This window comes from Kogia breviceps, chromosome 2, assembly GCF_026419965.1.
Source record: "Kogia breviceps isolate mKogBre1 chromosome 2, mKogBre1 haplotype 1, whole genome shotgun sequence".
NCBI classification, from domain to species: Eukaryota; Metazoa; Chordata; class Mammalia; order Artiodactyla; family Physeteridae; genus Kogia; species Kogia breviceps.
In genome coordinates, this window is record NC_081311.1 from 18,421,055 (window position 1) to 18,436,749 (window position 15,695).

Below are 15,695 nucleotides of genomic sequence, written 5' to 3' on the forward strand. Positions count from 1 at the left end.
CAGCTGTATGGATCGCTTGCCATTCAGTGACATAGGGCACACCAAAAGAGGGCCAGGCCTGGAGATGAAAATCATGTTCAGTTTTGGACCATTTTTTTTGGCTTGGAGCACCTCTGAGTTTGAAATAAAGGTATGAAGTAGGCAGTCTGATATACGGGTCTCCAGTTTAGGAGAGAAGTCTGTATCAGAAATGTAAATTTGAGAGGCATTGTCATGGAGAAGATAATTAAAACCATAAACAAGGAGACAACCTAGGGGGAGAGTATCAAATGAGAGGAGAGGAACTAGAACTGAGCTTTAAGGAACTCAAATATTTACTAGCCATAAAGATGGGAAGATTTGCAAAGGAGGCTAAAAACAAGTGGGCTGGAAGTCAGAGGAAACTGAAGAGACAAGGACCTTATGGAAAATGGAAGGAGGGAGTTCTTTAATTGGCCGGGTAACTCAGAATTTTTTCGCCGATATACACTACCTTAACTTCCTATCTGAATATCGTTCATCTTACAGAAGGTAATAGATGTCATGAAACACAGTTTAGCACTAAAGGGGAAAAAAGGATAAACAAAAATCCTCATTACCTTATTAATTTTCTTAAAAAACTGCTTTACCCAGCTGGTTGATTTTGTTGTTGCATGTGTCACATGGCTTAAAAAAAGGAAGGGAACATGTCCTGAGTATGTAAAATAATTTGTGCCTATAATAAGTCTCTGGTCCTGAACTGGAATAATTTCCTCCTGGGTGGGGAACAAAAAAGGGGGAAGAGTGACCCGAATACTGTTGAGTCATCAAGTAAAATGCTGGGTCAGTTTGTTTGGACTTCGGTCACAAAATACCATACACTGGGTGACTCAGAAACAGCACAGGTTTTTTTCTAATAGTTTTGGAGGCTAGGAAGTCCTAGTTCAAGGTGCCAGCAGATTCGGTGTCTGATGAGGAGCTATTTCCTGGATGGCCAAAGTGTAACCTACATGGCAGAAAGAGGCGATGAGCTTGCTCTCTGAGGTCTGTTTCATAAAGGGACTAATCCCAGTCATAGGGGCTCTGCCCTCATGACCTAATCACCTCTCAAAGGTTCCACCCCTCATCCCACCTTGGGGGGTTAGGATTTCGATATATGAAATTCGGGGGAGCACATGCAGACCATAGCATATGGGTACTGAAAAAATGCCCATTGAAATGTTAGCAACTTGGACTTAACTGGTGACCTCAGCAAGAACCATTTTATGAACCAATGGGGATGCACGCCAGATTGAGGCATGGCTGAGAAATAAGAAAATAAAGAGGGCAAATGTAGATCACGATTTGGGGGAGCGTGGCTGTGAAGGGCAGATGGCAGACAGGGTGACGGCTAGACGGCTATGGGGAGTCTTTTCCCCACCTTGGCTGCAGCTCCCACCTGACTTCTTGATTTTGGACAATTCCTTGCCCTCTTCAGCCCAGACCTGTGTGTGTGTGATATTTTCTGCTCACCTCTGACTCCCTGTGTCCCTGGCCACCACTCCAGGTGACCGCCTATCATGGTCTCACCCTCACTCATGACCCCTCTCCCACTGGCCTGGTTGCTCGATCCCCTGCCAGGCCTGCCCAGACAATAGGGCTGTGCTTAGCCTGACACCCCTGGACAATAAAAAGTGAGGGAAATCTGGCCTGGAATTGGATACACAAGTTTAAAAACAAGACACAGAAGTAATTGCGTGTGTGCCTTGAGTGGAGGGCTGCGAGGGGAAGAGTTGGGTGGATCCCAAACTCTTGGTGTTTCTCTAATCAGTTGAATTCAATCACCAGCCTCATTCTACAACTGGAATATGTTGGAAATCATAGATTTGATGGTAATGGCAGAGCATTTGTTATTACTGTATTCCAGGCACTGTGCTAAGTGTTTTACATAGATCTTTTAATCTTCACAACTGTAAGGTGAATACTATTCTTATCATCCCCGTTTTACATTAAAAAAAACCCCAAGGTCAATGAGACTGAGAGACGTTAAGCAGTTTGCTGAACATCACATGCAGCTAAGTAGTGGCGGAGCTCCTCAGTCCACTGAGTCAAACTCGAGAACTTGTGCTGGTCGTTCCCCGACTCCGCCTCCTCTCCAGCCCTCTCATCTCAGAGCATTTGAGTAGATTATCTCCTCGAAGACTAGGGGCCTTGCAATGGCTGCATCTCCGTGCTGCGTCACAAAAGAAAACAAGTACCCATGAGCTTTCTGACACCTCCTGTTCTCAGCTAGACAGAGAGAGCAAGGTTTAGCGGAAAGGCTGTTGGACTGGGAAGAGCTGGATTCCATTCTGATACCACCACTGGTCAACTCTGTGATCCTGGGAAACTCAGTTCATCTTCATGAGCCTCAGTTTGCCACTGAGTGCTCAAGATATGCTAAGCATTTTCATACCTATTATCTCATTAAATCCTTACTCTTCCCCCAGATCCTATGTAAGGCAGTTATTAGTATTCCCATTTATAGCTGAGAAAACACTCTTACTGAGATAAACGCATGGTACATTTCTCTGGACATAACCTCCACCTATGTGCAGGACTGGCCCCTCTTTCCTGCCTGCAGAATCCACCCTACTAGCCCCTTTCCAGCAGCCTCTGAGAGATTATTTCGTTTCCAAGCTCTTACTCATCTCAACCAGCTACCTATTCCATCTCTTCCATCAACAGATAATAACCGAGCACCTACTCAGCTGGGGGAAAGGATTTTCTCGGCACCTTTCTTTTTTTTTTGCGGTATGCGGGCCTCTGACTGTTGTGGCCTCTCCCGTTGCGGAGCACAGGCTCCGGACGCGCAGGCGCAGCGGCCATGGCTCACGGGCTTAGTTGCTCCGCGGCATGTGGGATCTTCCCGGACCGGGGCACGAACCCGTGTCTCCTGCATCGGCAGGCGGATTCTCAACCACTGCGCCACCAGGGAAGCCCTCTCGGCACCTTTCGAAGCTGGCATGATGGTCAGCTGCCAGCTGCTTGGTACAGCTGTCATCTTTTTAGGGAAACTGAGTCCCTCTTACTAATTCCTCTTCACCTCAATGTAGCCCGTGTCTTTATTTGCATGTCCGCTGAGCCCCCCGCAGAAGGGAAGGGAGGAGGGGGTGGCAGTGGATGTGTATCAGGGAAGGGCCATGAGCACATGCTAATGCTCTCTGCACAGGGACGGCTCACATGCTGCACAGTGGGCCTGGGGTCCTTGGTGCCCGCTCAGGGCATCCAGCTGGCCAGAGCCTCCGCTCCGTGAGCAGGATGAGGCTGATACTCATCATTATAAGAGGCTAAGAGCAAATGTGGTCCTGAAAAAAATCAATCTCAAGCAAGCATGACTTTCAAGTGGTAAGAAAACAGGGAGCTGTTGCTTGTGTGACATTATCTTGACCTAGAACAGCACTGTCATGACCACAGGCAACCCCTACCCTTAGAAAATTCTATTTGTCCTTAGATAGTCCTAGGTTAGTTTTTCCTTCCCCAGGGCCTGGCTGTGGAGAGCTTTCTCCTCATGGTGGGGGGTGGCAGGGTGCGGGTGGTGTTAGTGGAAGGAGCTTGCACTCCAGGCAGGAAGCCTGAACGTGGTGGCCTCTCCACCACAGCTGACCTTGACCATCATCCCTCACTTCTCTGCACTGATTTTGTGAACAACTGACGTTGCCTCCGGAGTCTTTCCTGACATCCTTCAAAACCAACTGCGGGAAGAAAGGTTTGGGTGTCTTTTCGTTCTCGGGTTTTTAATTGCACAAATTCCATCTGACAGTACATCTCAGCCAATACCCTAAGGCAATTTTAAAGATTTCTCAATAAGATGAAAATAGGTGCCTAGTGTGTATCTATATTCTTGTACTGACAGCCATGACTTGCTTTGAAAAAATTTGACTTTGGCAGGGCTCTCTAATTAATTACCAAGAATTTTAAAGTTCACATCGATGCCAAGACTTTAAAGGTAATGCAAATTTAACTTTAAACAGATTTTGGTGAAAATAGCGTAAAAAGAAATGATGGGGGTAAAGGGCTTTTTTTTTTTTTTTTTTTTTTTAGGCAGACTTTTCTGGGCATTTTACAAATTAGTAGGAGTCAAATTAGTTGAAGGCATGTCAGCATTAAAGAGCAACTACCCACCAGCCCAGCTTTCCCTTTCTGGAGAAGCGTTGGCTTGCTGCTGAAGCCTTTGGGCGTTGTCCTCCGAAAAGAAGTCTTCCAGCCAGGAGGTGGCGCTGCAGTCTATAGCCAGTAGAGCTTTATGGGTTTTTTTTCTTTGTTTTTCACTGTTTTTTTTTTTGTTTGTTTGTTTTTTGCCATACGGAGGCCTCTGCCTGTTGTGGCCTCTCCCGTTGCGGAGCACTGGCTCCGGACGCACAGGCTCAGCGGCCATGGCTCACGGGGCCAGCCGCTCTGCGGCATGTGGGATCTTCCTGGACCGGGGCGTGAACCCGTGTGCCCTGCATCGGCAGGCGGACTCTCAACCACTGCGCCACCAGGGAAGTCCTTCACCTTACTCTTAATACACACTTACAAACGTAATACTTTAAATTTAACTTGGTAATTCGTTACCCTTATCTTCCCCTTTTCCCCCTTCTCTATGCTTCTGTTTTCTTTCTTCTTTTCCTCTGTCCTTCATACTATGGCAAATTTTACTGTAATTTAGTCCTATACAGCAAAAGTCTTAAAAGACTAATAGTTAATTCTACTAAAAATATATATTTGTGTGTTTGCATGTATACATGTATTTGATGTTGCTTTTCCAGTATTTTCCACCACTATTCCACAATTCTATCTGTGTCAACAGCACATACGAGATTTTATATACTAACCAAGTTAACAGTTTGGGATTCTACCCTAAAGTTAATATATTTCCTTTCGATAAATATTATCCTTATTCCTTAGAACAAGCTTCCTGATCTCTTGGTATGGAGTTATATGGTAGGCTCCCCTATGCCGCTTCTACCGCACTTCCATTTTTCTTGCATATTTTTCCTTCCTGTTAATCTTTTCCCTTATGTCTATAGACACAGGCTAGGTATATCTTGGCAGCTTGGGCCACTGTGAATGAACAAACAAAAAATTAATGGACAGTTGGTTGAAATCCTTCATGTTGTAGCTTTAGGAAATAAACTGTGTTGTCAGTCTAGTTCTTATAAAACAATCTAGTTTTCATATGTTCTCAAAAAACATATGCCAACCAGTGGAGTCTTAGTCTCCACATTATCCATCTTGCTGCTTTTCATGGTATATTTTGGTCCCTGTTGTATACGTATTTGGGGTTTATTTTATTGCAAGGACAAACTTGTCAAGTAGAAATTTCCCCAGGTCCCGACAGCAAATGCACAAACTTTGGGCAAAGATCTTGGAGACTCCCCTTGCAAGATATTCACTGAAATTCATAAGAATTGTGTCCTCCCTATTTTTCTCTGACTCCTTTGTCTTAACAGAGTGGGGGCACCATACATTTTCAAATTTGAAAATTCTAAAATTTGGCAGGAAGTTGTCTTGAAAGCCATTGCCTCATGCTCACCTAGAAGCCACCCCAGTGTTTGCCAGAAATCTGGTCCCTATCTAACAAAATTGTTCAAAGAAAGCAGTCTGGAAAAATCTTATCCCTGGTCTTGGCTTGCTACTCTGTGCCATTCAGATCTCAGCTTAAATATCGCTTCTTCAGAGGGGCCATTCCTGACCACCCAATCTTAAGCAGTTCTCTAGATGCTTGCTATCACATTGCCCCATTTCGATTCTGTCTTGTCATACCTGATATTTTCTTTCTTCATATGTATGTATGCATGTGTTTATTATTATTCTCCCACAAATGAAAGATAATTCCAGGAGAACAAGGACATTTTCTGCTTTAGCAATGGGTCAGTTAGCCCTTGCTGTGTAACAAACCATCCCTGAAACTTAGTGACCTAAAACAACAAACCATTTCTTTATTTGCTTATGGCTCTGTGGGTCAGCAATTTGGGAGGGGCTCTGCTGAGATAGTTTTCCTCTGGTCATTGTGGTGTCAGCTGGATTCACTCATGTATTTGCAGTCAACTATTGGTTGGTGGCCCACTTACAGATCTGGGGGTCGGGTGGTTGTCAGCAAGGGCAGTGGAGATACCTGTGTGCTCATGTGTTGCTCTCATCTGGCAGGGAAGCCTGGACTCGTTCATATGATGAGGGTAATAGGGTTCCCAGGAGCAACAAGAGAGGGTAAACCCCAATGATAAGCACATTTTTTTAGACCCTGATTGCATGATACATGCTAATATCCCCACTGGCCAAAGCAGGTCACATGGTCAAGCCCAGGTTAAAGGAGTAGAGGAATACACTCTTTTCATGGGAGAAACTTCAAAGTCACATTGCAAAACGGGCTACAGGATGGGAAAGCAGATACAGAGATAGGAGGAATTTATGACTCTGCAATTTATAACAAGCACATAGTGCATGGCAGTTACTCAGTAAACACTTATTGAGTGGATGAATGAAGGAGTAAATGAAAAGTCAATTATCCAAATCTACCAAGTTGAAACTCAGGTCCTTCATATGAGTTCTAGTTTCTGATACTAAGTATCATGTTTATCAGGTTATGGTTTCTGCCTTTAAAGAATTGATCTAAAGCAGCCTAAAATTCTGCTAGAAATTAACAACAGCGCTTATCCTGTGGGAGGTGTGCTTATAAGAGCTCCTGTATCCACAGTGGTGGAGACACTTCAAAGAGAAAGCTAGAAGAGTGTGCCTTGGACCACATCATCAGAGGCACAAACCTACAAATCTAGGAAATGAGCAACAGTGGATTCAAAACTCAGTTACCAATGGGCCAGGTTTTTGCAATCAGCCATAATTTGTATTTACATCCTTAAAACCATTTGTTTACTTCTCTACAAAATAGATATTTAAATGAGAGGAATCCCCACTATGTTATAACAAGACTATGATGTCCATCATCTTCTACATTTTGTAGTTGAAGACTCATGCTAGCTCAAGTCAGGCTTTCAAACACATGCCACACTCTCACCCTACAAAGATAAGGAACATTTAGATAAATAAAGAGACAGGGGTTGGAAGAAAGCCTTTCACTACTTGGCATTTCAAAATTCTCCCTCTCTCTCTCCCCAGTCCAATCTTATTTACCTCTCTTCTACTGTAACTTTGATGATACCTGTATCCTCTCCAAATTCTGATAAAAGTGATCCTTGGACCAGCCACATTTACTTCTTAATTTGATTCCACAGATGCACCCTTATTTGGAGGTTTTAGGGATCCCCTTTCTCTATCAGGTTGAGAGGCGACAAAGGCAGATAGCTGGAGAGCCAACTATTAGCTTTATTGCCAATGAAACAGTGTTGGAGGATGTGGCTTAGATATACAGTAATACAGGATTACTGATACTGAACCCCAGAATTAGGCTCCCTGCCTAGTCACAGGCTCACTGCATGACCCTAGTCCTTTCCTCATGGGGGCTTGTTCTAAACCTGAAGACCAGGAGGAGCAAACCGGAATTCTAGTTTCCAAGAGAAAGAAGAGAGAAGCTAAACCAAGAATTCCCTGCTTCTTTTCTGAGAACTAAAGCCTATCCTCTTAGAGAGAGGAGTAAGGATGAGGGTGGAAAATTCAGGGAAAGAGACCAAAGAGGTTTCCCCATGCCAATGCCTTGAACCCACCATATATTTTCTATTGTTTGCATTGAGAGATCCAGGTTTCTCATCCCAAGTTCCCCAGAATAAGGGTCAGGTTCATGTAAGTATTCCCAGCTCACCATATATATCCATATGTGGGCTGAGTGTCATCGTGTTACTCTTGGGATTCAGAAACAGTTTGAGACTTTCTTGTACTGCGTCATCTGAATTGTTGCTTCATGTGTTGCCCAAGACTTCCTCCTGCCAGGTTGCAGCAGAGTGAAAACAAGAACTTCTTGGCTGGCTGGCATTATTGCCTGCAGCCACTGAGTATTCCAGCTGTGTTTTGAAATGAGGACTTCCTCTCTCTGAGGTCCTTAGCTAGACTGGTCTATGAATCCAGGATCCATTGAGAGGCTCCCATGTACCCAGTGATATAGTGGCAGAAAGAAGTGTCACTAAGTTGGTAGGGTTGGCTTGGATCATGCTCCCTTATGCTGTATGATTTATTATGGGAGGGGGGCAGACACGCCCATCCCCCACCTCACTCGCTAAAGTGCCAAGGATATCATTTCCAATGGGCAGTAAATATGAACATTTTAAAATAATTGTTACCTTCTTATTTTAAATGTATCTAGAGGAATCTAAACACCTGAGCAATTCACTGTCTTTAGTTTAAAGCACACACACACACACACACACACACACACACACACAAATTCTTTAACAGTAGCAAATTTTACATGAGTACCTAGTCTCTCTGAACTCACATTTCCACTCCACTTCCCACACAGAATTTTATCCTAATGTAATGTATTTGAAGCTTGAAACTGTTTTATAGAAAACCCTATTATGCTTTTCTGCACCAAAAATATTGCATATAAATGGACATGTAATTTTTATTGCTTGTGAGCATAAGGTGCTAAGTATTATTAACTTTTTTCTGTGTGAGATATCATTAAAACTATTATTTTATATTCAATCAAAACAACAAATATATTAACTTCTGGAAAATATTTATTAATTAAAAAATAAAATTTTATAATAAATATTTCTTAATGAGATGAAAGGGATTTTAGATTAGATTATGTATTTTAAACAAATATCACTTATTGTTAGAATGAGGTGGGATTCACCATCAATTTTATTTCTCTCTTTTTGTCTTTAAAATGTAAACAATGACAAGTTATATTTAAGAATGGTTGTAACAATGCCACTCAATTCTTTGAATACCTTCTGAATTACACACTAAAACCATAGGGTTTTATCATTAAAAATTATTGTTAATCATCTGTTTATTGACAGCTCAGATTAAATTGCCCTTCAATTTTATTGAAAACAAATTAGAAACTGCTTGTCTTACAAAGGATTGATTTCTAAATCATTAGTCATTCACTTTCTCAAAACTAATAACAGCATTTCAAAGTGTGTCTTTGTTTAGTGCCCTGGAGTTTTCTACTCCCTAAGGCAATGCTTCTCAGTGAGAATTAGGATAGTGTGAGATGTGCTTTCCTTTTGTAAAGTTGGGAGAGAAAGAAACACCACCACCACCGTAGCCACTTTATCAGTCAATCTTTAATATGAAGATTGATTTCCATAAGGCTATATACCTGCCTGGTAACCAAGGTTGTTCTGATAAGCCTACTCTCTCTGAAACAGAAAAGCTCAGATTTATACTGTTGGCTGAGTTCCATGTTGTAAATATTCCCATGATACGCATCCGATATCACTGAACTGCGGAGTTAGAAAAAGATGTACAATCAGCTCTCGTGAGCTGGTAGAAGCTGATTCTAGAACAGCGCTGCACTATACCCCTGAGAAAGTCTTCATCTAGGCTAATTTGAATACTGCTGCTCTAGATGCCTCTAAATCTCCATTTCAATCTTAGCAGTTTTTTTAAACCAAAAGGCAATTTAAATAATGATTATTTCTTGCAACCCTGAAGGTGCATTTTGCAGATAAAGGAGCTGCAGTTCATAAAGAACAAGTAATTTGGTCACGGTCATACAGCTAGTTTGTAAATAGAATTGAGCCAAGAACTCAGATTTCCTACTTACAGTGTGGTATTGAGTCCACAGGTTAGTTCTTTCTAGAATCCTACAATCTCAGAGTTGGAAGGGGCCATGTGGAATGTTTGGTTCTATGTCTACTACTTGCAGGAATCCTCCTCCCTAATATTCTCTAGAGGTAAGCATCTGGTTTCAGGAGAAATATTCCCAGAAATGTTGGTTCTTGCCATCATGGTGTGTTCAATTTCATTTTTTGACCAGCATTATTACCCCACCCCCTTTTTTTTACATTGACCAAATTTCATTTCATGTTAATTTCAGTAAGCTATTTCTGATCTGCCTTCTGAAGGCTCCAGAGTAAATCTAACTCCTCTTTCGTGGGACAGACTTCAATTATTGGAGGATTTTAATTGTAATTGCAGTCCCCTTTTTTTGATTTCTCAGTGTATGAAGTAAGTAGAGTCAATGCAGCCAGTGGTTTACATTGGGGTCCATGGACTATGAAAATCCTTGGTCATCTAAACAAGCCTCTCTGATATTACTCTTAGGCACACTGTCTTACCCTTGGCATTGAAGCATCAACCTTCTGCTCTTAGAAATTTGAGTCTGCCACCTAAGATAAAACTCATCTCCCCTCACGTTCTCCATCTCTTTCCACACTCAACTTCAGCTCTTCACTTTACCCTTAAATTGTATACCTGTTTAGCCAAATTCATTTTCTCTGCTAAAGATGGTGAAGGAGTTTATATGTCATTCAAAGTGCATGGTTGGAGAGCACACTAAAACTCATATCAGTGATTGATTTTTACTAATTACACCACTTTCCCTAGCTAAGCACACAGATGGCTTCAATGTTCTTCATGTGACATTTTACTAGACCTATAATGTTTGGTAGAACAATATAATTGATGTTTAAAAGTGAATGCGTTTACTCTAAGGTCAGGAATAAGACAGGGATGTTTACTCTAGACACTTCTGTTCAACACTGTACTAGAGGTTCTAGACAGGGAAATCAGGCAAGGAAAAGAAATAAAAGTAATTTATATTGGAAAGAAAGAAGTAGAGTTATCTCTGTTTCCAGATGATATGATCTTATATGTAGGAAGTCCTATGGAATGCACTAAAAAACCATAATAACTAATAAATTCTGCAAGATTGCAAGATACAAAATCAATGTATACTGTTGTATACATTGTATTTCTTTCCACTGTATTTCTGTACACTAACAATGAACAACCAAAAGAAGAAATTAGGAACACAGTGCCATTTGCAATAGAATCAAAAAGACTAAAATACTTACGAATAAATTTAACAAAAGAAGTGCAAGGCTTGTACACTGAAAACTCCAAAATATTGTTGAAATAAGTTGAAAAACATATAAATAAGTGGAAAGACATCCTATGTTCATGGATAGGAAAACAATATTGTTAAGATGACGGTATCCTATAAACTGATCTATGTATTTAATATGACTCCTATTAAAAATCCCAGCTGCTGCTTCTGCAGAAATTGACAAGCTAATCTTAATTTTTATATGAAATGCAAGGAACTGAGAATAACCAAAAATCTTTAAAAAGAAAAGCAAATTTGGAAGACTCACATTTCCCAATAAGCTATACATAGCCTATTAGTTCTGTTTTCTGGAGAACCCTAACTAATGTACATACACATAGCAATCTGCTGCTTTACCTGAGGCTCTTTGGAAAGCTCTCTCCTTCATGACAGCCTGTTTCTGGAGAATCTGCCATTAGCTTAGAAGTCCAGTAAGTAGATATATGATACCTTTTAAAAGAGGAGATAGAAATCTGAAAGTCAATTCCCTAGAGTTTTACTTTAGTGTTTGTGATTAACAGTACCTGATAAGTTTCCTTCCAAAGAAGTTCAAGAGAAGTTTTATACTGGTGTCATTTCAAGTACACATGGACTCCAAGCTGAAAAGTAGGCAGGGGTTCTTATGGTTTATAATTTGGAAAAGCCACCTTTTTGATAAACTTGGATAAATTGCATTAAATCTCTGTAGTATTTGGCCATTTTGACCTGTGAAAGAGTAAAGTCAAGGATAGGAGCTGAGCTGCTAAGATACATGAAGCATCCAGTAACCAGCTCATACGGGAATAGCCTGTGGGTTCCTGTTTAGAGTGGATCTAACTTAGCTTCCTTCTTGAGTTCTTAAATAAGTTCATTTACAAACAGTTCTGAATCTTGGTTTTCTAAATGGGTTTCAAGGAGGTCAGGCCAAGGCAAGAAAAACTGAGTAAAAGCATGGCAGTCCTGAGATTCTCTCTCCTTTGAATGTAGAAGAAGGGTGATAGGGTTTAGGGTGTTACAATGATGGATAGAAATATGTGTGGATGAGATAAGGATTTCATAGGAGGTCATTCCAGAGGCAGTAAAGTTCTGGGTATTTTCAGTCAACAGGAAGGTCTGAACAACATGAGAGATCACTTGACTAAATGTAGCTCCTAAGTCAGCAGAGGCCTTAGTTAAATTTGTGGCTGCTGCCACTGCACACAAGTAAGTGGGGGGGGGGGGGAGGAGGGGCTAGACTTTTGCTAAGTGATGAAGTGAGAGCCTCTAATAAATGATAAATGCCTGCTTAGCATATGTCACCAAAGTATTCTTTAAGTCATTTGCTGGTAATTAGCCCAGGAAAGTCACAGATGGCTTACAATCTTTGAGAGGAAAGAGTCTTTCCATTTTGCGTTATGTCATAGCCTAGACAGTGTACTTGCATATGACAAAATTGAAGATCATCCTTGGAGACTTTGTGTCCCTCAAATGCTAATGCTGTCAGCACATTAAAGGAATCAATTCTGCAAAACTTTCTATTTGGAAATGTAACAGATCATACACATATTATTTAAGAACAGAGTCCTGGATGATTTGGATGCCTCTAAAGCTATGGTTAAATAATTTTAAGGAGTAAGAGGGTACCTTGTAAACCACTGGGGCAAACTGTTTATATGTATTATTGATTTTCCCAAGTAAATGCAAATAGATACTGCAAGTCTGGGTGCAAGGGTATACTAAGAATACAGAGCATAGCTATTCCAATGTAAGGTAAGCAGCTATCTTGAGGATTGAGAACATGATGGTATTAGAGTTTGGGGTTGCAGGAAAGTGAAGAGGCACAGTCTTGTTAATGACCCTTAAATCCTAAACAGAGCAGTGGCCATGCCCCTCTGTCCTTTAGGCAGGTAGAACAGAGGTATTCCAAGGACAGGTACAGGGGTATAATGAATCCTTTCTGGAAGAATGCAGGTATGATGGCCTGTAGTCATTCCATATCCTCCATTTTTATTGGAACTTGGGACAGTTTTGGTAAGAGCATTGCTAGATTGATAACTTAAGGGCTCAGCCTCCCTAACGTGTCCCACGTCTGATCTCTTTGACCCAGAAACTTTCAGGAAAAGATTTAAGGTCTGAGATGTTGATAGTGAGTAATTAATTTGTGTAATCATTAAATTATAGGCTGGGGATTCTTCTCCTTCTGGGTGTTCCAGAAAGAAGCCATTGGTCTATATTTAATAGCAGCACCCCTTTTAGAAAGAAGGTGTCATTCCAACTGATCCACCAGAGTGGGATCATTAAGCGCAGAGTGTGTTGATTGGCAAAAGAACCCAGAGGGACAAGAGTGGCTGAGACAAAAGGGTGTCTAAGGAGTACTTGAGATTCCAACAGGCAGAAAGGTTTGTAGTAAAGAGTGTAGCTTAGAATCATCTAGAAATAGAAACTTCTGCTTTTGAAAATGCATGGAAATTTTTCCCTTCCGTGGTAAGAATTGAGAGGCTACTTTTTCAGAGGACTGTCATTCTGTCAGACAAAGTTTTGAGATTTGATCCTTCAAGCTAAGGTGGGAATTGTTCTTCCAATGTCTCCTTTCCTTATTGTATTGGCCAATGTCTTAGTCTATATCAGATACAGAGGTGCCCTTGGTCTTGGGTTTACCTAATTGCTTAAAGTAAAGAGATATTATCTTGGTCTGTAATTTTTCTTTTTTTCTGAGTCAAATATCAACAAAGTGCTCAGCAAGCCCTGTTGATTCAGGAGGTGGGCAAACTGTCCTTCTATCTTCTGTTTTCTACCTAAATGTGCCACCTCTGATTTAAGAACATCAACAGTGAAAGTAGATAGTGCAATTGGGATATCTTTGTCCCTATCAAAACTATAGTATTCCCTGTAGGTGATCTGTAAGCAGTTTCTGAAATTAGAGATTGATTTATTCATTTTCTGTTTATAAGGCTGGATTGTTAACTAGTCAATTTTAGCAGGAAAGACCTCAGGGATAGCTGCTAATTATTCCATAATCAATACATCTTGCAGTTTCTAACCCAGTTTCAGTATCTTTAGGTCTCACAAGGCAGTGAGCCAATTGATAGTGATCAGGGAGTCCAGGATTATAAGATAATAGGAAAATTCTAAATTCTTCGTTGAACTGTTTTCTAAGAGTTTGGAGAACTCTTAACTAGATTATGCAAAAATCGAATCTTGATTAGATCAAGTTAAAACTGTAAGAGCAAAAATGCTGATCTTCATCTCCATCTGTAGATGGAGGACACTATGAACATATATTGTCCAGTGAGAAGGGTGTGAAAGAAAGTGTAAAGGGTCTGGTGAAGGTTCAGGGTAATAAAAGGAACAGAGCAAAGGATGGGGGAAGGTGGTTGATGTACAGGGCAACAAGAGGGAGGCCAATTTGGAGTTGGGTACTGGGAAGAGGAGAGTTTATGTTCAGATTTTTATATTCTGTATATTTTAGTCTTCTCTAAGGAGTCCTTAAGGGGAGTAATTTTTAGAATTTTCCTGTCTTTCAAATGCCTCTTTACACCAATAAAAAAATTAGTCATCATTGATTATTTGGAATCTTTGAACTCTGATTCTCAGGTGCCATGAAAATGGATTTTCTCATGAATATCATAAGTTCTCCAGAGGGGTCACTGAAGATGAAAACTGTCCTCAGTAAGATCCTGGCAGAACTGCAGAAGCCAGATGACAAAGAGGTTTGTTTGTTGAGAACAGACAAGAGACAGATAACCAGGCTCTGGGAATCCAACCCCTACTTAATCCATGAGAGCCTTGAGCAGTGAGACAAATCGAATCAAGAGGCCAATACCAAAGACAATAAAAACTAAAAATAACAGCGTAGGTAGTACTTCAATGCAAAGGGATAAGGGTGCTTGTTCACCAAGAGCAGGACTCACACAGTGGACCAACCATGGGGCCCCAGGAAGATGAAACATCAAAGGGTCTTTGAGACTCTCTATTCTAAGTAGCCAAGGCTGAGCAGAAGTTCAGTCCTGATCCAACTGATAGCACTCTAAACCTTTTGGAGGAAAATCGAACAGAGCAAGGTTAGCATACACCTTTATTCAAAATGGCACAAGAAGGTTCCAAAGAACATTATCATTTAAAAGAGAAAGGCACATCATTTTTTAAGAGCTTTAACAAGAAGAATAAGTAAAGTTTAGCCTGTTTTTGGAATAGTTGGGCCAAAAAATGGTTCAAAGAAGAGAGAGAAATACAGATTACATGTGACCTTTTGTTGGGTGATTCAGGTTTATCTAGAGGGGTAGGATGTCAATGTTAGGGGCTAAAGTCAATTAGAAGAAGGAGTAGAGAAGAACTGCTATGGGGACCAATGACCACAGGGGAAATTCTCAGAGCTTCAGAGTCTATTCTGCTCCAAACACAGCCACTCTCTAATTTAGGATATGAATTTTTTAATGTTGCTATTTAATCCCACAATTCAAGATTAGAGCATGTGATCTCTCTACCCAGAGTGTAGCTAACCATTTAGTTGTAAAAGAAAGCATCATTACTCCGTTTTGGCTTTTCTCTCCTTGTGGCTCTCTGAGTGGTACTAGCATGAGTTTGTTTTTCTCCATGAGTTCTTCCCTTTTCCACAGAGTAGAGGCCAACTTGCCTCACCTGAAACTCAAGACCTTTGCAATATGGCATCATTATATTCTTCATCAAATGTGACAGACACCTGTGGTACCTCAAGTCCACCCCTTGATCCACCTCTGATTTTAGCCTCTGCTATTATGAACAGTTCCTGAGAACTAAGTCTGACCTCATCATGACTGTGTCTTGCCTCAGCACAGGTCACTCA